Source organism: Puntigrus tetrazona, chromosome 4 (genome assembly GCF_018831695.1).
Source record: "Puntigrus tetrazona isolate hp1 chromosome 4, ASM1883169v1, whole genome shotgun sequence".
In the NCBI taxonomy this organism is placed as follows: domain Eukaryota; kingdom Metazoa; phylum Chordata; class Actinopteri; order Cypriniformes; family Cyprinidae; genus Puntigrus; species Puntigrus tetrazona.
In genome coordinates, this window is record NC_056702.1 from 25,821,029 (window position 1) to 25,842,291 (window position 21,263).

Genomic DNA, 21,263 nt, shown 5'->3' on the forward strand with positions numbered 1-21,263 from the left:
TTGATTAAAAGGAAATTGAGTGGTTGGATCACTTGAGAGAAGTTATATGATATGCTGTGGGATAATATGTGAATGAATTTAAAGTGTGTTTGAAGTTTTATATTATGTGATAAAATAAAATAAAATTTTGTACTTGTTTCACCAAAAGAGCTCTTGGTGCAAGCAAATTACAAAATATAAATTGATAAATTAAAAAACCAAAGAAATAAAATAAAGGGGAATATTATAATATAAGGGTGTGGTGTGGTAGGAAAAAGAAAAAGGAGTGAAGTGTGTCACTGGGTGGTGAGGGAGACAAGAAAAAAAAAAATATTTATAGTAATTTGGATTCAAACAGTATTTTTATTAAGTGGAACAAGAAATTAACTTAAAATAAGAACATAATAGAGAACATAATCTGATTCCGGTTGTGAGAGGGGGAAGACACGACCGCGTTGAGGAACGCGACCCGGCATGAGATTGATGGCGCAATCGTACGGACGGTGAGGTGGTAATTGTGTTGCCCCTTTTTCACTGAATGCATTGGCTAAATCTTGGTATTCAGCTGGGAGTTCGGGTAAATCGGGGACCTTTTCTTCAGAGGAAGGGGGTTTGGAAGGGGATTGGTGCAGGGGTGTTCAGGCAGCGCTTGTGACAGTTTGGTGACCAGTGTGTTATTTGATGATCAGCCCAGGATATGGTGGGGTTGTGAATCTCAAGCCAGGGTAGTCCAAGGATGATGCGGTGTTTGGGGGAGTGAATCACAAAGAAACTAATTGATTCCGAATGGAGAGGGCTTGCTTGAAGAATTAGGTGTTGAGTGACAGATGACACATTTCCTGGTCCGAGTGGGCGTCCATCTAGCGCCGCCACCGCCACGTGGGGTTCACATGAAACGAGAGAGATTCCGTTAAATTCAGCAAACGTTTTATCGATAAAATTGCCTTCGGCTCCTGAATCAATGAGGGCTATGGCTGTAATCCATGTCCCCTCCACTTTTAGTCGGACATTGATCTCAAAAGAGTCAGAATGAGTTTGGGATCTCACAGAAACAGCTTGATGGCACTGAGGACGTGTGGGGCAAGAAATTCGGAAGTGTCCGGCTTGACCGCAGTAAAGACACAAGCGTTCACGCATTCTACAGTCTCGCTCCTCAGCGTCTAGGTGGGCTGATCTGATCTGCATGGGCTCAGGTACAGATGAACGAACAGGAGTGTGAATTGTGGAACTTGCATACTTGCCGCGCCGTGCTCTGAGAATATTATCCAATTTTATTGCAATCTCCATGAAATCCTCCAAAGTTCTGCCCTCATCACGACAAGCCAGTTCAGTTTGCAGCTCTGTGTTTAAGCCCCTTCGGTACATCAACTTGAGCGGTGATTCCCCCCAACCTGACTGAGCAGCAAGCATGCGAAAGGTGAGTGTATAATCAGCTGCGGTGTTGTTACCTTGCGAGAGGGCGAGCAGCTGTTCTCCAGGTTCCTTTCCTCCAGCTACGTGTTCGAAGACCTCCCTGAATTCACGCATGAAATCGTTGTATGAAGGGAAAGACATACGGCGAGCTTCCCCGGTGGCTGTAGCCCATTCGAGCGCTTTCCCGGTAAGCAGCGAACAGATCAGGACAACCTTGCTGTCTTCTGTGGGGTATAGACTGGATTGTTGGTTAATAAACAGGGTGCATTGTAACAAAAATCCCTTACACTTGGCGGATGATCCGTTGAATTTATCGGGCAGGCATGTTGACCTGGATTAACAGCAGAGAGGGGTAATGTTTGGATCGATCTCACCAGTTCCTCAGTTAAAGTGGTGAGCATGTGAAGCTGTTGCTGATGTGTGGCGAGCATAGTGGCTTGGGACAAGACTTGTGACATCAGTTGATACATCTCCGCTGGATCCGTTTGTGGCGAAGTCTTCAGTAACAAAGGGATATTTTACCCTAGTTCAATTACACTTCTCACAATTTGGATTATGACCAAACAGTCTGCACCATCAGGTTATTGGGGTGTTTGTATGTCTAACTTTTCTATGCTTCCCTATGGGTACTAATTGGCTTTTTATTATATGATCTAACACCACCTATTTTCCCAGGATCAATGTCCTTAATACAGAAACCACTGTGTGTGTACTGCTTCTTTCACTCTTGTTTTATTTTTGTCATTCAGTGTCCCAATCTCTTGGGCTCATACATTCAGCTTTCTCCGCACTTGAGGCCAAACCCTCGCGTCCGTTCCTACCGGGTCACACTTAAGTGACGGTCCAGAGAGGGTGCGCTACAATTTGGTCTCAAAATACTTGAGATCAGCTTATCTCATTCACACACGCACTCAGGTACACACACAGATCGATATAACACCACACTTCACAATATTTCTTATACCTTTTTTTGTACCACGCTGGTTTTACAAACTGTATTTTACCACGCGGGTTTCACAAACTGCAACTTACCACGCCGGGTTTCACAAACTGTAGAGTACCACGCCGGGTTTCACGAACTGTAAGTTACCACGCTGGTTTCACGAAATCACCCTTTAGTGAATTTCAACCTTGCCAGGACATTAATTTTACAGCTCAACCATGCCTGGAAATTAATACTACAGTTCAACCTTGCCAGGAAATTACCTTTTGCAGTTCAACCTTGCCAGGAAATTACTTATACAGTTCAACCTTTCTAATAGGACATTACCATTTTTCTCTTAATTTTGACTGCAGTAGAAGTAAATTCTTTAAATCCTTTGAATTCGTCAATTATTCTGATTTCAATATACAGAAAACCACTGGTGCCTCCACCACTCCAACCAGATAATTTAGAGTAATCAATCCTGCAGTTCTTTTGTGAAAAAGGTGACTGCTTACCTGTTTTGTTGTTCAATACTGACGGTTGAAGCAGAGGATTCCCAGCAGAGACCTCGTCTCAGCCAGATCCGGGTGCCCCCTCCAAACTTTTGGGAAAATCTTTATGGTTTCCTTCCCAGGTTCAGGTCTGTCAATGATGAGACTTACTTTTAAATTTAATTAGTTAATCTTAATTATCTTAATTAGTTTAATAAAGTCAGAATAATTGAAACTGAGCTCGGGATACAGAACAACAGCATTGAATGCATGCTGGGCAGTCATGTATGCTCACACTATATTTCACACAATATTTATATTCTTTTGCTTGCGTCTTCCTCCCACTCAGGGTGTCCTTCACAGAACCAGGTGCAGTTGTTTCTTCTCGACCAGTAGATGGGCTCAGCAGTCTCCATATCTTGTTTCTGTAAATAAGACATTTTGCACAGCACATACACATAATATCAAGTAGAAAAACTCAGAGCCTTTATGAGGCCTGGGCACAGTGCTTCTATTGAGTAAAACCTGTAAAACATAAATCCTTTAAAACATAAATCCCACAGTACCCTGCGTTGTGGCCACAGAAACCCCGCTTCCAATCCGGGTCTCGCCGTCTTTTGCCCTCAGACTCCTATTTGCCACCTCATCCTTCAGCTGGACATTGTGTCTGAAGCTCTCTGGCGGTCTATTCTGCTTTCTTCCTGCAGTCAACGGACCTGGAAGGCAGCAGGTCGGTGTAGTCGTGGCCGAGAGGTTAAGGTGATGGACTTGAAATCCATTGGGGTCTCCCCGCGCAGAGTCAAACCCTGCCGACTACGAGTTGCGCCTAATTGAATCTTCCACGGTCTTTGCTCTCTCTTCCACAATTCCTGTTTTGCAGGCTGCACAACGGCGCTTTGTTGATACGAGTATCAAGCTGGTGGTTTGAGCCCGGGTGGCGCGAGTGGTTAAGGCGATGGACTAGAAATCCATTGGGGTCTCCCCGCGCAGGTTCGAATCCTGCCGACTACGCTTTTGCGTTCCGCCCGCTGCATTGCATAAACAAGTCGCGGGACTTTTTTGAATCCCTTGGACTGTAGCACGCCGTCATCTTCAGTGGTCAGTACCCTGCGTTGTGGCCGCAGCAACCCGCTTCAATCCGGGTCTCGCCGTCTTTTGCCCTCAGACTCCTATTTGCCACCTCACCCTTCAGCTGGACATTGTGTCTGAAGCTCGCTGGCGGTCTATTCTGCTTTCTTCCTGCAGTCAACGGACCTGGAGGGCAGCAGGTCGGTGTAGTCGTGGCCGAGAGGTTAAGGCGATGGACTTGAAATCCATTGGGGTCTCCCCGCGCAGGTTCGAACCCTGCCGACTACGAAGTTGCGTACCAATTGCATCTTCCACGGTCTTTGCTCTCTCTTCCACAATTCCTGTTTTGCAGGCTGCACAACGGCGCTTTGTTGATACGAGTATCAAGGTGGTGGTCTGAGCCCGGGTAGCTCAGTCGGTAGAGCATCAGATTTTTAATCTGAGGGTCCAGGGTTCAAGTGCCTGTTTGGGCGAAAGGCAGTCCTATGGATGGCGGCCTCCTGCTGCAGGGCCAGCATCTTCTAAACAATGCTCTCATCTTATTACTCAAGATTGTTCTTAAAGAAACGTGAAAAGAACGCGCATTTTTGAAAAGACTCAAAACTTACAAAATAGCTCTTTAAAGTGAGGATAGCCCCACATCTCTCTTAAATGCCAAAGAATAAGAACCAGTTAATTCAGCAAATGGGTTACTTCAAATTGGTTGTCTCTGAGCCCAAACGGCCCTAGCTAGGGTTACATGGTGTAGTGGTTAGCCCTCTGGACTCTGTTTTAGACCCTGTCTGAAGAATCTTTTGGCAGCAGTCAGTCAAAAAACGCTTTCAGGTGGTGCTTAGATTGGTTGCCGTCATGCGCAGGCTGTCTCTGTAGGGAAGTGAGCTTAAAAGAGCGGACCCAAGCTTGGAGAATGCGGGCATCGATCCCACTACCTCTCGCATGCTAAGCGAGCACTCTACCATTTGAGCTACTTCCTCTTGCTTGGCTACAGACATGTCCAAACATTGCCTTCGCAGAGAGCGACGTCTATTTTTAAGGGGCTTGAATCTGTGAATTGACACAAATGAAGTTGGTGAATTAACCGAGATATTGTGCTTTAGTTTAAGGGGTACTGAGGCTTACTACCAAGCTGTTTTGCCACCCAGGATCGCTAGCAACCATCAAGTTTTCGGTCAACTGGGCCGAGAAGCGCCAAAGTGCAGTCATGTGGGACTCCAGGCTCAGCACTGAAAAACCCCATCCACTTTTCAGCCTGCTTTGTCCTCAATGTGAAGCCTGATCTCCGTAGTCGTGGCAGAGTGTTCGCCTGCATGCAGAAGAGAAAGGGCTGTGTTATTTTTTTCTTTCTCCTCCCCTCTCTGCCCCGGACCAATGCTTCCAGCCCTTCTCACCGCTGAGGCTCAGTGGCGTGCCGTGATCGTATAGTGGTTAGTACTCTGCGTTGTGGCCGCAGCAACCCCGGTTCGAATCTGGTCACGGCAGGCTTTGCCAACAGGCAACGATCTTCTCTCCCATGTTTTTTGCCACCTCATCCGGTGCTGGTGCGAACCTTGCCAACTACGGATGGCGATTGCCCTTTGACTTTAGTATTTGGTGCCGATAATAGTACCTTCCACGGTCTTTGCTCTCTCTTCCGCAATTCCGTTTTTGCAGGCTTCACCTCGGGCGCTTTGTGGATACGTTATATACTAACAAGTAACAAGCCCGGCAGATTTAGCCGGAGCCTGGATAGCTCAGTCGGTAGAGCATCAGACTTTTAATCTGAGGGTCCAGGGTTCAAGTCCCTGTTCGGGCGCGAGGCAATCCTATTGATGGCGGCCTCCATATCCCTAGCTCGGCACACCCGAGTCAGCTCGTTGGGAAAGAGTGCTCATGAAGTCAACTGAGTGAGTCTCAGTTCTCCTAGTTGGTACCGCTGTTCCTCCTACTGCAGGGCAAGCATCTTCTAAACATTGCTTTCATCTTATTCCTCAAGATTGTTCTTAAAAAAATTTTTTAAGAAGAATGCACATTTTTCAAAAGAAACAAGTCGCGGGACTTTTTTGAATCCCTTGGACTGTAGCACGCCGTCATCTTCAGTGGTCAGTACCCTGCGTTGTGGCCGCAGCAACCCCGCTTCCAATCCGGGTCTCGCCGTCTTTTGCCCTCAGACTCCTATTTGCCACCTCACCCTTCAGCTGGACATTGTGCCTGAAGCTCGTTGGCGGTCTATTCTGCTTTCTTCCTGCAGTCAACGGACCTGGAGGGCAGCAGGTCGGTGTAGTCGTGGCCGAGAGGTTAAGGCGATGGACTTGAAATCCATTGGTGTCTCCCCGCGCAGGTTCGAACCCTGCCGACTACGAGTTGCGACCAATTGCATCTTCCACGGTCTTTGCTCTCTTTCCACAATTCCTGTTTTGCAGGTTGAACAACGGCGCTTTGTTGATACGAGTATCAAGTTGGTGGTCTGAGCCCGGGTAGCTCAGTCGGTAGAGCATCAGACTTTTAATCTGAGGGTCCAGGGTTCAAGTCCCTGTTCGGGCGCGAGGCAATCCTACTGATGGCGGCCTCCATATCCCTAGCTCGCACACCCGAGTCAGCTCGTTGGGAAAGAGTGCTCATGAAGTCAACTGAGTGAGTCTCAGTTCTCCTAGTTGGTACCGCTGTTCCTCCTGCTGCAGGGCAAGCATCTTCTAAACATTGCTTTCATCTTATTCCTCAAGATTGTTCTTAAAAATTTTTTAAGAAGACTGCACATTTTTCAAAAGACTCACAGCTTTCCAAAAACTCTTTCAAGTGAGGATAGCCCCACACCTGTCTTAAATCCCAAATAATAAGAACCAGTTAATTAAGTAACTGGGTTAGTTCAAATTGGTCGTCACATTTTGGCATAGTAAGAACAGCAGCTACATGTAGTACATAGGGTTACATGTTTTAACCTGCTCAGTGTGATTTGATGTATTTTTGAATTTTACCAGGTTTCCATGTGGTCTTGGCCATTTTCTTCCCCTTACGCATTTGGACGTGTGTACATGTGACTGATCACATGTCAGGAAACAGGAAAAACGGTATAAAAGAGGCAGCATGGCAAGCAAACAGCCTTTCACTTTACAAATCTGCTGGCGATCACCATTTCTGGACTGTGGTGTTTTATTCGGACTTATCTTTGTAGATTCAAGCACTTGGAACATCACTTGGATTGCATTATACACGGCTGGAAACGTGCGGTGCTATGGAAACCCCCCCAGTGGGACCCCTCTCTACTCTGTGTTGCAGTAGTCGTGGCCGAGAGGTTAAGGCGATGGACTAGAAATCCATTGGGGTCTCCCGCGCAGGTTCGAATCCTGCCGACTACGCTTTTGTGTTCCGCCCGCTGCATTGCATAAACAAGTCGCGGGACTTTTTGAATCCCTTGGACTGTAGCACGCCGTCATCTTCAGTGGTCAGTACCCTGCGTTGTGGCCGCAGCAACCCCGCTTCCAATCCGGGTCTCGCCGTCTTTTGCCCTCAGACTCCTATTTGCCACCTCACCCTTCAGCTGGACATTGTGTCTGAAGCTCGCTGGCGGTCTATTCTGCTTTCTTCCTGCAGTCAACGGACCTGGAGGGCAGCAGGTCGGTGTAGTCGTGGCCGAGAGGTTAAGGCGATGGACTTGAAATCCATTGGGGTCTCCCGCGCGCAGGTTCGAACCCTGCCGACTACGAGTTGCGACCAATTGCATCTTCCACGGTCTTTGCTCTCTCTTGCACAATTCCTGTTTTGCAGGCTGCTGTGGCGCTTTGTTGATACGAGTATCAAGTTGGTGGTCTGAGCCCAGGTAGCTCAGTCGGTAGAGCATCAGACTTTTAATCTGAGGGTCCAGGGTTCAAGTGCCTGTTTGGGCGAAAGGCAGTCTTATCAATGGCGGCCTCCTGCTGCAGGGCCAGAATCTTCTAAACAATGCTCTCATCTTATTACTCAAGATTGTTCTTAAAGAAACGTGAAAAGAACGCACATTTTGAAAAGACTCAAAACTTACAAAATAGCTCTTTAAAGTGAGGATAGCCCCACATCTCTCTTAAATGCCAATGAATAAGAACCAGTTAATTCAGCAAATGGGTTACTTCAAATTGGTTGTCTCTGAGCCGAAACGGCCCTAGCTAGGGTTACATGGTGTAGTGGTTAGCCCTCTGGACTCTGTTTTAGACCCTGTATGAAGAATCTTTTGGCAGCAGTCAGTCAAAAAACGCTTTCAGGGGGTGCTTAGATTGGTTGCCGCCATGCCCCATCCACTTTTCAGCCTGCTTTGTCCTCAATGTGAAGCCTGATCTCCGTAGTCGTGGCAGAGTGTTCGCCTGCATGCAGAAGAGAAAGGGCTGTGTTATTTTTTTTTCTTTCTCCTCCCTCTCTGCCCCGGACCAATGCTTCCAGCCCTTCTCACCACTGAGGCTCAGTGGCGTGCCGTGATCGTATAGTGGTTAGTACTCTGCGTTGTGGCCGCAGCAATCCCGGTTCGAATCCGGGTCACGGAAGGCTTTTGCCAACAGGCAACAATCTTCTCTCCCATGTTTTTGCCACCTCATCCGGTGCTGGTGCGAACCTTGCCAACTACGGATGGCGATTGCCCTTTGACATTAGTATTTGGCGCCGATAATTGTACCTTCCACGGTCTTTGCTCTCTCTTCCGCAATTCCGTTTTTGCAGGCTTCACCTCGGCGCTTTGTGATACGTTATATTCTAACAAGTAACAAGCCGGCAGATTGAGCCGAGCCTGGATAGCTCAGTCGGTAGAGCATCAGACTTTAATCTGAGGGTCCAGGGTTCAAGTCCCTGTTCGGGCGCGAGGCAATCCTATTGATGGCGGCCTCCATATCCCTAGCTCGGCACACCCGAGTCAGCTCGTTGGGAAAGAGTGCTCATGAAGTCAACTGAGTGAGTCTCAGTTCTCCTAGTTGGTACCGCTGTTCCTCCTGCTGCAGGGCCAGCATCTTCTAAACATTGCTTTCATCTTATTCCTCAAGATTGTTCTTAAAATTTTTTTAAGAAGAATGCACATTTTTCAAAAGACTCACAGCTTTCCAAATAACTCTTTCAAGTGAGGATAGCCCCACACCTGTCTTAAATCCCAAATAATAAGAACCAGTTAATTAAGTAACTGGGTTAGTTCAAATTGGTCGTCACATTTTGGCATAGTAAGAACAGCAGCTACATGTAGTACATAGGGTTACATGTTTTAACCTGCTCAGTGTGATTTGATGTATTTTTGAATTTTACCATGTTTCCATGTGGTCTTGGCCATTTTCTTCCTCTTACGCATTTGGACGTGTGTACATGTGACTGATCACATGACAGGAAACAGGAAAAAACAGTATAAAAGAGGCAGCATGGCAAGCAAACAGCCTTTCACTTTACAAATCTGCTGGCGATCACCATTTCTGGACTGTGGTGTTTTATTCGGACTTATCTTTGTAGATTCAAGCACTTGGAACATCACTTGGATTGCATTATACACGGCTGGAAACGTGCGGTGCTATGGAAACCCCAGTGGGACCCTCTCTACTCGGTGTTGCAGTAGTCGTGGCCGAGTGGTTAAGGCGATGGACTAGAAATCCATTGGGGTCTCCCCGCGCAGGTTCGAATCCTGCCGACTACGCTTTTGCGTTCCGCCCGCTGCATTGCATAAACAAGTCGCGGGACTTTTTTGAATCCCTTGGACTGTAGCACGCCGTCATCTTCAGTGGTCAGTACCCTGCGTTGTGGCCGCAGCAACCCCGCTCCAATCCGGGTCTCGCCGTCTTTTTGCCCTCAGACTCCTATTTGCCACCTCACCCTTCAGCTGGACATTGTGTCTGAAGCTCGCTGGCGGTCTATTCTGCTTTCTTCCTGCAGTCAACGGACCTGGAGGGCAGCAGGTCGGTGTAGTCGTGGCCGAGAGGTTAAGGCGATGGACTTGAAATCCATTGGGGTCTCCCCGCGCAGGTTCGAACCCTGCCGACTACGAGTTGCGACCAATTGCATCTTCCACGGTCTTTGCTCTCTCTTCCACAATTCCTGTTTTGCAGGCTGCACAACGGCGCTTTGTTGATACGAGTATCAAGTTGGTGGTCTGAGCCCAGGTAGCTCAGTCGGTAGAGCATCAGAATTTTAATCTGAGGGTCCAGGGTTCAAGTGCCTGTTTGGGCGAAAGGCAGTCCTATGGATGGCGGCCTCCTGCTGCAGGGCCAGCATCTTCTAAACAATGCTCTCATCTTATTACTCAAGATTGTTCTTAAAGAAATGTGAAAAGAACGCGCATTTTTGAAAAGACTCAAAACTTACAAAATAGCTCTTTAAAGTGAGGATAGCCCCACATCTCTCTTAAATGCCAAAGAATAAGAACCAGTTAATTCAGCAAATGGGTTACTTCAAATTGGTTGTCTCTGAGCCCAAACGGCCCTAGCTAGGGTTACATGGTGTAGTGGTTAGCCCTCTGGACTCTGTTTTAGACCCTGTCTGAAGAATCTTTTGGCAGCAGTCAGTCAAAAACGCTTTCAGGGGGTGCTTAGATTGGTTGCCGTCATGCGCAGGCTGTCTCTGTAGGGAAGTGAGCTTAAAAGAGCGGACCCAAGCTTGGAGAATGCCGGCATCGATCCCACTACCTCTCGCATGCTAAGCTAGCGCTCTACCATTTGAGCTAATTCCCTTGCTTGGCTACAGACATGTCCAAACATTGCCTTCGCAGAGCGACGTCTATTTTTAAGGGGCTTGAATCTGTGAATTGAAGCAAATGAAGTTGGTGAATTAACCGAGATATTGTGCTTTAGTTTAAGGGGTACTGAGGCTTACTACCGAAGCTGTTTTGCCACCCAGGATCGCTAGCAACCATCAAGTTTTCGGTCAACTGGGCCGAGAAGCGGCAAAAGTGCAGTCATGTGGGACTCCAGGCTCAGCACTGAAAAACCCCCATCCACTTTTCAGCCTGCTTTGTCCTCAATGTGAAGCCTGATCTCCGTAGTCGTGGCAGAGTGTTCGCCTGCATGCAGAAGAGAAAGGGCTGTGTTATTTTTTTTTCTTTCTCCTCCCTCTCTGCCCCGGACCAATGCTTCCAGCCCTTCTCACCACTGAGGCTCAGTGGCGTGCCGTGATCGTATAGTGGTTAGTACTCTGCGTTGTGGCCGCAGCAACCCCGGTTCGAATCCGGGTCACGGCAGGCTTTTGCCAACAGGCAACGATCTTCTCTCCCATGTATTTTTGCCACCTCATCCGGTGCTGGTGCGAACCTTACCAACTACGGATGGCGATTGCCCTTTGACTTTAGTATTTGGTGCCGATAATTGTACCTTCCACGGTCTTTGCTCTCTCTTCCGCAATTCCGTTTTTGCAGGCTTCACCTCGGCGCTTTGTGGATACGTTATATACTAACAAGTAACAAGCCGGCAGATTGAGTCGGAGCCTGGATAGCTCAGTCGGTAGAGCATCAGACTTTTAATCTGAGGGTCCAGGGTTCAAGTCCCTGTTCGGCGCGAGGCAATCCTATTGATGGCGGCCTCCATATCCCTAGCTCGGCACACCCGAGTCAGCTCGTTGGGAAAGAGTGCTCATGAAGTCAACTGAGTGAGTCTCAGTTCTCCTAGTTGGTACCGCTGTTCCTCCTGCTGCAGGGCCAGCATCTTCTAAACATTGCTTTCATCTTATTCCTCAAGATTGTTCTTAAAAAAATTTTTAAGAAGAATGCACATTTTTCAAAAGACTCACAGCTTTCCAAATAACTCTTTCAAGTGAGGATAGCCCCACACCTGTCTTAAATCCCAAATAATAAGAACCAGTTAATTAAGTAACTGGGTTAGTTCAAATTGGTCGTCACATTTTGGCATAGTAAGAACAGCAGCTACATGTAGTACATAGGGTTACATGTTTTAACCTGCTCAGTGTGATTTGATGTATTTTTGAATTTTACCAGGTTTCCATGTGGTCTTGGCCATTTTCTTCCTCTTACGCATTTGGACGTGTGTACATGTGACTGATCACATGACAGGAAACAGGAAAAAACGGTATAAAAGAGGCAGCATGGCAAGCAAACAGCCTTTCACTTTACAAATCTGCTGGCGATCACCATTTCTGGACTGTGGTGTTTTATTCGGACTTATCTTTGTAGATTCAAGCACTTGGAACATCACTTGGATTGCATTATACACGGCTGGAAACGTGCGGTGCTATGGAAACCCCCAGTGGGACCCCTCTACTCGGTGTTGCAGTAGTCGTGGCGAGTGGTTAAGGCGATGGACTAGAAATCCCTTGGGGTCTCCCCGCGCAGGTTCGAATCCTGCCGACTACGCTTTTTTGCGTTCCGCCCGCTGCATTGCATAAACAAGTCGCGGGACTTTTTTGAATCCCTTGGACTGTAGCACGCCGTCATCTTCAGTGGTCAGTACCCTGCGTTGTGGCCGCAGCAACCCCGCTTCCAATCCGGGTCTCGCCGTCTTTTGCCCTCAGACTCCTATTTGCCACCTCACCCTTCAGCTGGACATTGTGTCTGAAGCTCGCTGGCGGTCTATTCTGCTTTCTTCCTGCAGTCAACGGACCTGGAGGGCAGCAGGTCGGTGTAGTCGTGGCCGAGAGGTTAAGGCGATGGACTTGAAATCCATTGGGGTCTCCCGCGCAGGTTCGAACCCTGCCGACTACGAGTTGCGACCAATTGCATCTTCCACGGTCTTTGCTCTCTCTTCCACAATTCCTGTTTTGCAGGCTGCTGTGGCGCTTTGTTGATACGAGTATCAAGGTGGTGGTCTGAGCCGGGTAGCTCAGTCGGTAGAGCATCAGATTTTTAATCTGAGGGTCCAGGGTTCAAGTGCCTGTTTGGGCGAAAGGCAGTCCTATGGATGGCGGCCTCCTGCTGCAGGGCCAGCATCTTCTAAACAATGCTCTCATCTTATTACTCAAGATTGTTCTTAAAGAAACGTGAAAAGAACGCGCATTTTTGAAAAGACTCAAAACTTACAAAATAGCTCTTTAAAGTGAGGATAGCCCCACATCTCTCTTAAATGCCAAAGAATAAGAACCAGTTAATTCAGCAAATGGGTTACTTCAAATTGGTTGTCTCTGAGCCCAAACGGCCCTAGCTAGGGTTACATGGTGTAGTGGTTAGCCCTCTGGACTCTGTTTTAGACCCTGTCTGAAGAATCTTTTGGCAGCAGTCAGTCAAAAAACGCTTTCAGGTGGTGCTTAGATTGGTTGCCGTCATGCGCAGGCTGTCTCTGTAGGGAAGTGAGCTTAAAAGAGCGGACCCAAGCTTGGAGAATGCGGGCATCGATCCCACTACCTCTCGCATGCTAAGCGAGCACTCTACCATTTGAGCTACTTCCTCTTGCTTGGCTACAGACATGTCCAAACATTGCCTTCGCAGAGCGACGTCTATTTTTAAGGGGCTTGAATCTGTGAATTGACACAAATGAAGTTGGTGAATTAACCGAGATATTGTGCTTTAGTTTAAGGGGTACTGAGGCTTACTACCGAAGCTGTTTTGCCACCCAGGATCGCTAGCAACCATCAAGTTTTCGGTCAACTGGGCCGAGAAGCGGCCAAAGTGCAGTCATGTGGGACTCCAGGCTCAGCACTGAAAAACCCCCATCCACTTTTCAGCCTGCTTTGTCCTCAATGTGAAGCCTGATCTCCGTAGTCGTGGCAGAGTGTTCGCCTGCATGCAGAAGAGAAAGGGCTGTGTTATTTTTTTTTCTTTCTCCTCCCTCTCTGCCCCGGACCAATGCTTCCAGCCCTTCTCACCGCTGAGGCTCAGTGGCGTGCCGTGATCGTATAGTGGTTAGTACTCTGCGTTGTGGCCGCAGCAACCCCGGTTCGAACGGGTCACGGCAGGCTTTTGCCAACAGGCAACGATCTTCTCCCATGTTTTTTTGCCACCTCATCCGGTGCTGGTGCGAACCTTGCCAACTACGGATGGCGATTGCCCTTTGACTTTAGTATTTGGTGCCGATAATAGTACCTTCCACGGTCTTTGCTCTCTCTTCCGCAATTCCGTTTTTGCAGGCTTCACCTCGGGCGCTTTGTGGATACGTTATATACTAACAAGTAACAAGCCGGCAGATTTAGCCGAGCCTGGATAGCTCAGTCGGTAGAGCATCAGACTTTTAATCTGAGGGTCCAGGGTTCAAGTCCCTGTTCGGGCGCGAGGCAATCCTATTGATGGCGGCCTCCATATCCCTAGCTCGGCACACCCGAGTCAGCTCGTTGGGAAAGAGTGCTCATGAAGTCAACTGAGTGAGTCTCAGTTCTCCTAGTTGGTACCGCTGTTCCTCCTACTGCAGGGCAAGCATCTTCTAAACATTGCTTTCATCTTATTCTCAAGATTGTTCTTAAAAAAATTTTTAAGAAGAATGCACATTTTTCAAAAGAAACAAGTCATGGACTTTTTGAATCCCTTGGACTGTAGCACGCCGTCATCTTCAGTGGTCAGTACCCTGCGTTGTGGCCGCAGCAACCCGCTTCCAATCCGGGTCTCGCCGTCTTTTGCCCTCAGACTCCTATTTGCCACCTCACCCTTCAGCTGGACATTGTGCCTGAAGCTCGTTGGCGGTCTATTCTGCTTTCTTCCTGCAGTCAACGGACCTGGAGGGCAGCAGGTCGGTGTAGTCGTGGCCGAGAGGTTAAGGCGATGGACTTGAAATCCATTGGTGTCTCCCCGCGCAGGTTCGAACCCTGCCGACTACGAGTTGCGACCAATTGCATCTTCCACGGTCTTTGCTCTCTTTCCACAATTCCTGTTTTGCAGGTTGAACAACGGCGCTTTGTTGATACGAGTATCAAGTTGGTGGTCTGAGCCCGGGTAGCTCAGTCGGTAGAGCATCAGACTTTTAATCTGAGGGTCCAGGGTTCAAGTCCCTGTTCGGCGCGAGGCAATCCTACTGATGGCGGCCTCCATATCCCTAGCTCGGCACACCCGAGTCAGCTCGTTGGGAAAGAGTGCTCATGAAGTCAACTGAGTGAGTCTCAGTTCTCCTAGTTGGTACCGCTGTTCCTCCTGCTGCAGGGCAAGCATCTTCTAAACATTGCTTTCATCTTATTCCTCAAGATTGTTCTTAAAAATTTTTTTAAGAAGACTGCACATTTTTCAAAAGACTCACAGCTTTCCAAAAACTCTTTCAAGTGAGAATAGCCCCACACCTGTCTTAAATCCCAAATAATAAGAACCAGTTAATTAAGTAACTGGGTTAGTTCAAATTGGTCGTCACATTTTGGCATAGTAAGAACAGCAGCTACATGTAGTACATAGGGTTACATGTTTTAACCTGCTCAGTGTGATTTGATGTATTTTTGAATTTTACCAGGTTTCCATGTGGTCTTGGCCATTTTCTTCCCCTTACGCATTTGGACGTGTGTACATGTGACTGATCACATGTCAGGAAACAGGAAAAAACGGTATAAAAGAGGCAGCATGGCAAGCAAACAGCCTTTCACTTTACAAATCTGCTGGCGATCACCATTTCTGGACTGTGGTGTTTTATTCGGACTTATCTTTGTAGATTCAAGCACTTGGAACATCACTTGGATTGCATTATACACGGCTGGAAACGTGCGGTGCTATGGAAACCCCCCCAGTGGGACCCCTCTCTACTCTGTGTTGCAGTAGTCGTGGCCGAGAGGTTAAGGCGATGGACTAGAAATCCATTGGGGTCTCCCCGCGCAGGTTCGAATCCTGCCGACCACGCTTTTTTGCGTTCCGCCCGCTGCATTGCATAAACAAGTCGCGGGACTTTTTGAATCCCTTGGACTGTAGCACGCCGTCATCTTCAGTGGTCAGTACCCTGCGTTGTGGCGCGCAGCAACCCGCTTCCAATGCGGGTCTCGCCGTCTTTTGCCCTCAGACTCCTATTTGCCACCTCACCCTTCAGCTGGACATTGTGTCTGAAGCTCGCTGGCGGTCTATTCTGCTTTCTTCCTGCAGTCAACGGACCTGGAGGGCAGCAGGTCGGTGTAGTCGTGGCCGAGAGGTTAAGGCGATGGACTTGAAATCCATTGGGGTCTCCCCGCGCAGGTTCGAACCCTGCCGACTACGAGTTGCGACCAATTGCATCTTCCACGGTCTTTGCTCTCTCTTGCACAATTCCTGTTTTGCAGGCTGCACAACGGCGCTTTGTTGATACGAGTATCAAGTTGGTGGTCTGAGCCCAGGTAGCTCAGTCGGTAGAGCATCAGACTTTTAATCTGAGGGTCCAGGGTTCAAGTGCCTGTTTGGGCGAAAGGCAGTCTTATCAATGGCGGCCTCCTGCTGCAGGGCCAGCATCTTCTGAACAATGCTCTCATCTTATTACTCAAGATTGTTCTTAAAGAAACGTGAAAAGAACGCACATTTTTGAAAAGACTCAAAACTTACAAAATAGCTCTTTAAAGTGAGGATAGCCCCACATCTCTCTTAAATGCCAATGAATAAGAACCAGTTAATTCAGCAAATGGGTTACTTCAAATTGGTTGTCTCTGAGCCGAAACGGCCCTAGCTAGGGTTACATGGTGTAGTGGTTAGCCCTCTGGACTCTGTTTTAGACCCTGTATGAAGAATCTTTTGGCAGCAGTCAGTCAAAAACGCTTTCAGGGGTGCTTAGATTGGTTGCCGCCATGCCCCATCCACTTTTCAGCCTGCTTTGTCCTCAATGTGAAGCCTGATCTCCGTAGTCGCCGCAGAGTGTTCGCCTGCATGCAGAAAGAGAAAGGGCTGTGTTATTTTTTTCTTTCTCCTCCTCTCTGCCCGGACCAATGCTTCCAGCCCTTCTCACCACTGAGGCTCAGTGGCGTGCCGTGATCGTATAGTGCGGTTAGTACTCTGCGTTGTGGCCGCAGCAATCCCGGTTCGAATCCGGGTCACGGCAGGCTTTTGCCAACAGGCAACAATCTTCTCTCCCATGTTTTTGCCACCTCATCCGGTGCTGGTGCGAACCTTGCCAACTACGGATGGCGATTGCCCTTTGACATTAGTATTTGGCGCCGATAATTGTACCTTCCACGGTCTTTGCTCTCTCTTCCGCAATTCCGTTTTTGCAGGCTTCACCTCGGCGCTTTGTGGATACGTTATATTCTAACAAGTAACAAGCCGGCAGATTGAGCTGGAGCCTGGATAGCTCAGTCGGTAGAGCATCAGACTTTTAATCTGAGGGTCCAGGGTTCAAGTCCCTGTTCGGGCGCGAGGCAATCCTATTGATGGCGGCCTCCATATCCCTAGCTCGGCACACCCGAGTCAGCTCGTTGGGAAAGAGTGCTCATGAAGTCAACTGAGTGAGTCTCAGTTCTCCTAGTTGGTACCGCTGTTCCTCCTGCTGCAGGGCCAGCATCTTCTAAACATTGCTTTCATCTTATTCTCAAGATTGTTCTTAAAAAAATTTTTAAGAAGAATGCACATTTTTCAAAAGACTCACAGCTTTCCAAATAACTCTTTCAAGTGAGGATAGCCCCACACCTGTCTTAAATCCCAAATAATAAGAACCAGTTAATTAAGTAACTGGGTTAGTTCAAATTGGTCGTCACATTTTGGCATAGTAAGAACAGCAGCTACATGTAGTACATAGGGTTACATGTTTTAACCTGCTCAGTGTGATTTGATGTATTTTTGAATTTTACCAGGTTTCCATGTGGTCTTGGCCATTTTCTTCCTCTTACGCATTTGGACGTGTGTACATGTGACTGATCACATGACAGGAAACAGGAAAAAACGGTATAAAAGAGGCAGCATGGCAAGCAAACAGCCTTTCACTTTACAAATCTGCTGGCGATCACCATTTCTGGACTGTGGTGTTTTATTCGGACTTATCTTTGTAGATTCAAGCACTTGGAACATCACTTGGATTGCATTATACACGGCTGGAAACGTGCGGTGCTATGGAAACCGCCCCCAGTGGGACCCCTCTCTACTCGGTGTTGCAGTAGTCGTGGCCGAGTGGTTAAGGCGATGGACTAGAAATCCATTGGGGTCTCTCCGCGCAAGTTCGAATCCTGCCGACTACGCTTTTGCGTTCCGCCCGCTGCATTGCATAAACAAGTCGCGGGACTTTTTTGAATCCCTTGGACTGTAGCACGCCGTCATCTTCAGTGGTCAGTACCCTGCGTTGTGGCCGCAGCAACCCCGCTTCCAATCCGGGTCTCGCCGTCTTTTGCCCTCAGACTCCTATTTGCCACCTCACCCTTCAGCTGGACATTGTGCCTGAAGCTCGTTGGCGGTCTATTCTGCTTTCTTCCTGCAGTCAACGGACCTGGAGGGCAGCAGGTCGGTGTAGTCGTGGCCGAGAGGTTAAGGCGATGGACTTGAAATCCATTGGGGTCTCCCCGCGCAGGTTCGAACCCTGCCGACTACGAAGTTGCGACCAATTGCATCTTCCACGGTCTTTGCTCTCTCTTCCACAATTCCTGTTTTGCAGGCTGCACAACGGCGCTTTGTTGATACGAGTATCAAGTTGGTGGTCTGAGCCCGGGTAGCTCAGTCGGTAGAGCATCAGAATTTTAATCTGAGGGTCCAGGGTTCAAGTGCCTGTTTGGGCGAAAGGCAGTCCTATGGATGGCGGCCTCCTGCTGCAGGGCCAGCATCTTCTAAACAATGCTCTCATCTTATTACTCAAGATTGTTCTTAAAGAAATGTGAAAAGAACGCGCATTTTTGAAAAGACTCAAAACTTACAAAATAGCTCTTTAAAGTGAGGATAGCCCACATCTCTCTTAAATGCCAAAGAATAAGAACCAGTTAATTCAGCAAATGGGTTACTTCAAATTGGTTGTCTCTGAGCCCAAACGCCCTAGCTAGGGTTACATGGTGTAGTGGTTAGCCCTCTGGACTCTGTTTTAGACCCTGTCTGAAGAATCTTTTGGCAGCAGTCAGTCAAAAAAACGCTTTCAGGGGGTGCTTAGATTGGTTGCCGTCATGCGCAGGCTGTCTCTGTAGGGAAGTGAGCTTAAAAGAGCGGACCCAAGCTTGGAGAATGCCGGCATCGATCCCACTACCTCTCGCATGCTAAGCGAGCGCTCTACCATTTGAGCTAATTCCCTTGCTTGGCTACAGACATGTCCAAACATTGCCTTCGCAGAGCGGCGCCTATTTTTAAGGGGCTTGAATCTGTGAATTGAAGCAAATGAAGTTGGTGAATTAACCGAGATATTGTGCTTTAGTTTAAGGGGTACTGAGGCTTACTACGAAGCTGTTTTGCCACCCAGGATCGCTAGCAACCATCAAGTTTTCGGTCAACTGGGCCGAGCGGCAAAAAGTGCAGTCATGTGGGACTCCAGGCTCAGCACTGAAAAACCCCCATCCACTTTTCAGCCTGCTTTGTCCTCAATGTGAAGCCTGATCTCCGTAGTCGTGGCAGAGTGTTCGCCTGCATGCAGAAGAGAAAGGGCTGTGTTATTTTTTTTTCTTTCTCCTCCCTCTCTGCCCCGGACCAATGCTTCCAGCCCTTCTCACCACTGAGGCTCAGTGGCGTGCCGTGATCGTATAGTGGTTAGTACTCTGCGTTGTGGCCGCAGCAACCCCGGTTCGAATCCGGGTCACGGCAGGCTTTTGCCAACAGGCAACGATCTTCTCTCCCATGTATTTTTGCCACCTCATCCGGTGCTGGTGCGAACCTTGCCAACTACGGATGGCGATTGCCCTTTGACTTTAGTATTTGGTGCCGATAATTGTACCTTCCACGGTCTTTGCTCTCTCTTCCGCAATTCCGTTTTTGCAGGCTTCACCTCGGCGCTTTGTGGATACGTTATATACTAACAAGTAACAAGCCGGCAGATTGAGTCGGAGCCTGGATAGCTCAGTCGGTAGAGCATCAGACTTTTAATCTGAGGGTCCAGGGTTCAAGTCCCTGTTCGGGCGCGAGGCAATCCTATTGATGGCGGCCTCCATATCCCTAGCTCGGCACACCCGAGTCAGCTCGTTGGGAAAGAGTGCTCATGAAGTCAACTGAGTGAGTCTCAGTTCTCCTAGTTGGTACCGCTGTTCCTCCTGCTGCAGGGCCAGCATCTTCTAAACATTGCTTTCATCTTATTCCTCAAGATTGTTCTTAAAAAAATTTTTAAGAAGAATGCACATTTTTCAAAAGACTCACAGCTTTCCAAATAACTCTTTCAAGTGAGGATAGCCCCACACCTGTCTTAAATCCCAAATAATAAGAACCAGTTAATTAAGTAACTGGGTTAGTTCAAATTGGTCGTCACATTTTGGCATAGTAAGAACAGCAGCTACATGTAGTACATAGGGTTACATGTTTTAACCTGCTCAGTGTGATTTGATGTATTTTTGAATTTTACCAGGTTTCCATGTGGTCTTGGCCATTTTCTTCCTCTTACGCATTTGGACGTGTGTACATGTGACTGATCACATGACAGGAAACAGGAAAAAACGGTATAAAAGAGGCAGCATGGCAAGCAAACAGCCTTTCACTTTACAAATCTGCTGGCGATCACCATTTCTGGACTGTGGTGTTTTATTCGGACTTATCTTTGTAGATTCAAGCACTTGGAACATCACTTGGATTGCATTATACACGGCTGGAAACGTGCGGTGCTATGGAAACCCCCCCCAGTGGGACCCCTCTCTACTCGGTGTTGCAGTAGTCGTGGCCGAGTGGTTAAGGCGATGGACTAGAAATCCATTGGGGTCTCCCGCGCGCAGTTCGAATCCTGCCGACTACGCTTTTTTGCGTTCCGCCCGCTGCATTGCATAAACAAGTCGCGGGACTTTTTGAATCCCTTGGACTGTAGCACGCCGTCATCTTCAGTGGTCAGTACCCTGCGTTGTGGCCGCAGCAACCCCGCTTCAATCCGGTCTCGCCGTCTTTTGCCCTCAGACTCCTATTTGCCACCTCACCCTTCAGCTGGACATTGTGTCTGAAGCTCGCTGGCGGTCTATTCTGCTTTCTTCCTGCAGTCAACGGACCTGGAGGGCAGCAGGTCGGTGTAGTCGTGGCCGAGAGGTTAAGGCGATGGACTTGAAATCCATTGGGGTCTCCCGCGCAGGTTCGAACCCTGCCGACTACGAGTTGCGACCAATTGCATCTTCCACGGTCTTTGCTCTCTCTTCACACTTCCTGTTTTGCAGGCTGCACAACGGGCGCTTTGTTGATACGAGTATCAAGTTGGTGGTCTGAGCCGGGTAGCTCAGTCGGTAGAGCATCAGAATTTTTAATCTGAGGGTCCAGGGTTCAAGTGCCTGTTTGGGCGAAAGGCAGTCCTATGGATGGCGGCCTCCTGCTGCAGGGCCAGCATCTTCTAAACAATGCTCTCATCTTATTACTCAAGATTGTTCTTAAAGAAACGTGAAAAAACGCGCATTTTGAAAAGACTCAAAACTTACAAAATAGCTCTTTAAAGTGAGGATAGCCCCACATCTCTCTTAAATGCCAAAGAATAAGAACCAGTTAATTCAGCAAATGGGTTACTTCAAATTGGTTGTCTCTGAGCCCAAACGGCCCTAGC

At 48.2% G+C, this 21,263-nt stretch overlaps 22 non-coding genes across 22 annotated transcripts; all 22 read left to right on the forward strand.

Annotated features, from left to right (window-relative positions):
- Positions 1-4,082: 4,082 nt before the first annotated feature.
- trnas-uga lies at positions 4,083-4,164 on the forward strand. The gene has a single exon. It is a non-coding gene; the product is annotated as a tRNA-Ser (tRNA).
- Positions 4,165-5,595: 1,431 nt separating this feature from the next.
- On the forward strand, positions 5,596-5,668 carry trnak-uuu. The gene has a single exon. It is a non-coding gene; the product is annotated as a tRNA-Lys (tRNA).
- A 464-nt stretch (positions 5,669-6,132) lies between these two features.
- Positions 6,133-6,214, forward strand: trnas-uga. The gene has a single exon. It is a non-coding gene; the product is annotated as a tRNA-Ser (tRNA).
- A 109-nt stretch (positions 6,215-6,323) lies between these two features.
- On the forward strand, positions 6,324-6,396 carry trnak-uuu. The gene has a single exon. It is a non-coding gene; the product is annotated as a tRNA-Lys (tRNA).
- Positions 6,397-7,127: 731 nt separating this feature from the next.
- trnas-aga lies at positions 7,128-7,208 on the forward strand. The gene has a single exon. It is a non-coding gene; the product is annotated as a tRNA-Ser (tRNA).
- A 264-nt stretch (positions 7,209-7,472) lies between these two features.
- trnas-uga lies at positions 7,473-7,555 on the forward strand. The gene has a single exon. It is a non-coding gene; the product is annotated as a tRNA-Ser (tRNA).
- Positions 7,556-9,402: 1,847 nt separating this feature from the next.
- Positions 9,403-9,484, forward strand: trnas-aga. Its single transcript has one exon. It is a non-coding gene; the product is annotated as a tRNA-Ser (tRNA).
- A 265-nt stretch (positions 9,485-9,749) lies between these two features.
- Positions 9,750-9,831, forward strand: trnas-uga. The gene has a single exon. It is a non-coding gene; the product is annotated as a tRNA-Ser (tRNA).
- A 1,117-nt stretch (positions 9,832-10,948) lies between these two features.
- trnah-gug lies at positions 10,949-11,020 on the forward strand. The gene has a single exon. It is a non-coding gene; the product is annotated as a tRNA-His (tRNA).
- Positions 11,021-12,064: 1,044 nt separating this feature from the next.
- trnas-aga lies at positions 12,065-12,145 on the forward strand. The gene has a single exon. It is a non-coding gene; the product is annotated as a tRNA-Ser (tRNA).
- Positions 12,146-12,412: 267 nt separating this feature from the next.
- On the forward strand, positions 12,413-12,493 carry trnas-uga. Its single transcript has one exon. It is a non-coding gene; the product is annotated as a tRNA-Ser (tRNA).
- A 1,425-nt stretch (positions 12,494-13,918) lies between these two features.
- On the forward strand, positions 13,919-13,991 carry trnak-uuu. The gene has a single exon. It is a non-coding gene; the product is annotated as a tRNA-Lys (tRNA).
- Positions 13,992-14,450: 459 nt separating this feature from the next.
- trnas-uga lies at positions 14,451-14,532 on the forward strand. Its single transcript has one exon. It is a non-coding gene; the product is annotated as a tRNA-Ser (tRNA).
- A 915-nt stretch (positions 14,533-15,447) lies between these two features.
- trnas-aga lies at positions 15,448-15,529 on the forward strand. Its single transcript has one exon. It is a non-coding gene; the product is annotated as a tRNA-Ser (tRNA).
- Positions 15,530-15,795: 266 nt separating this feature from the next.
- On the forward strand, positions 15,796-15,877 carry trnas-uga. The gene has a single exon. It is a non-coding gene; the product is annotated as a tRNA-Ser (tRNA).
- Positions 15,878-16,924: 1,047 nt separating this feature from the next.
- Positions 16,925-16,997, forward strand: trnak-uuu. Its single transcript has one exon. It is a non-coding gene; the product is annotated as a tRNA-Lys (tRNA).
- Positions 16,998-17,732: 735 nt separating this feature from the next.
- Positions 17,733-17,814, forward strand: trnas-aga. Its single transcript has one exon. It is a non-coding gene; the product is annotated as a tRNA-Ser (tRNA).
- Positions 17,815-18,079: 265 nt separating this feature from the next.
- On the forward strand, positions 18,080-18,161 carry trnas-uga. The gene has a single exon. It is a non-coding gene; the product is annotated as a tRNA-Ser (tRNA).
- Positions 18,162-19,276: 1,115 nt separating this feature from the next.
- On the forward strand, positions 19,277-19,348 carry trnah-gug. Its single transcript has one exon. It is a non-coding gene; the product is annotated as a tRNA-His (tRNA).
- A 241-nt stretch (positions 19,349-19,589) lies between these two features.
- trnak-uuu lies at positions 19,590-19,662 on the forward strand. The gene has a single exon. It is a non-coding gene; the product is annotated as a tRNA-Lys (tRNA).
- A 736-nt stretch (positions 19,663-20,398) lies between these two features.
- On the forward strand, positions 20,399-20,480 carry trnas-aga. The gene has a single exon. It is a non-coding gene; the product is annotated as a tRNA-Ser (tRNA).
- Positions 20,481-20,744: 264 nt separating this feature from the next.
- On the forward strand, positions 20,745-20,825 carry trnas-uga. The gene has a single exon. It is a non-coding gene; the product is annotated as a tRNA-Ser (tRNA).
- Positions 20,826-21,263: the final 438 nt, after the last annotated feature.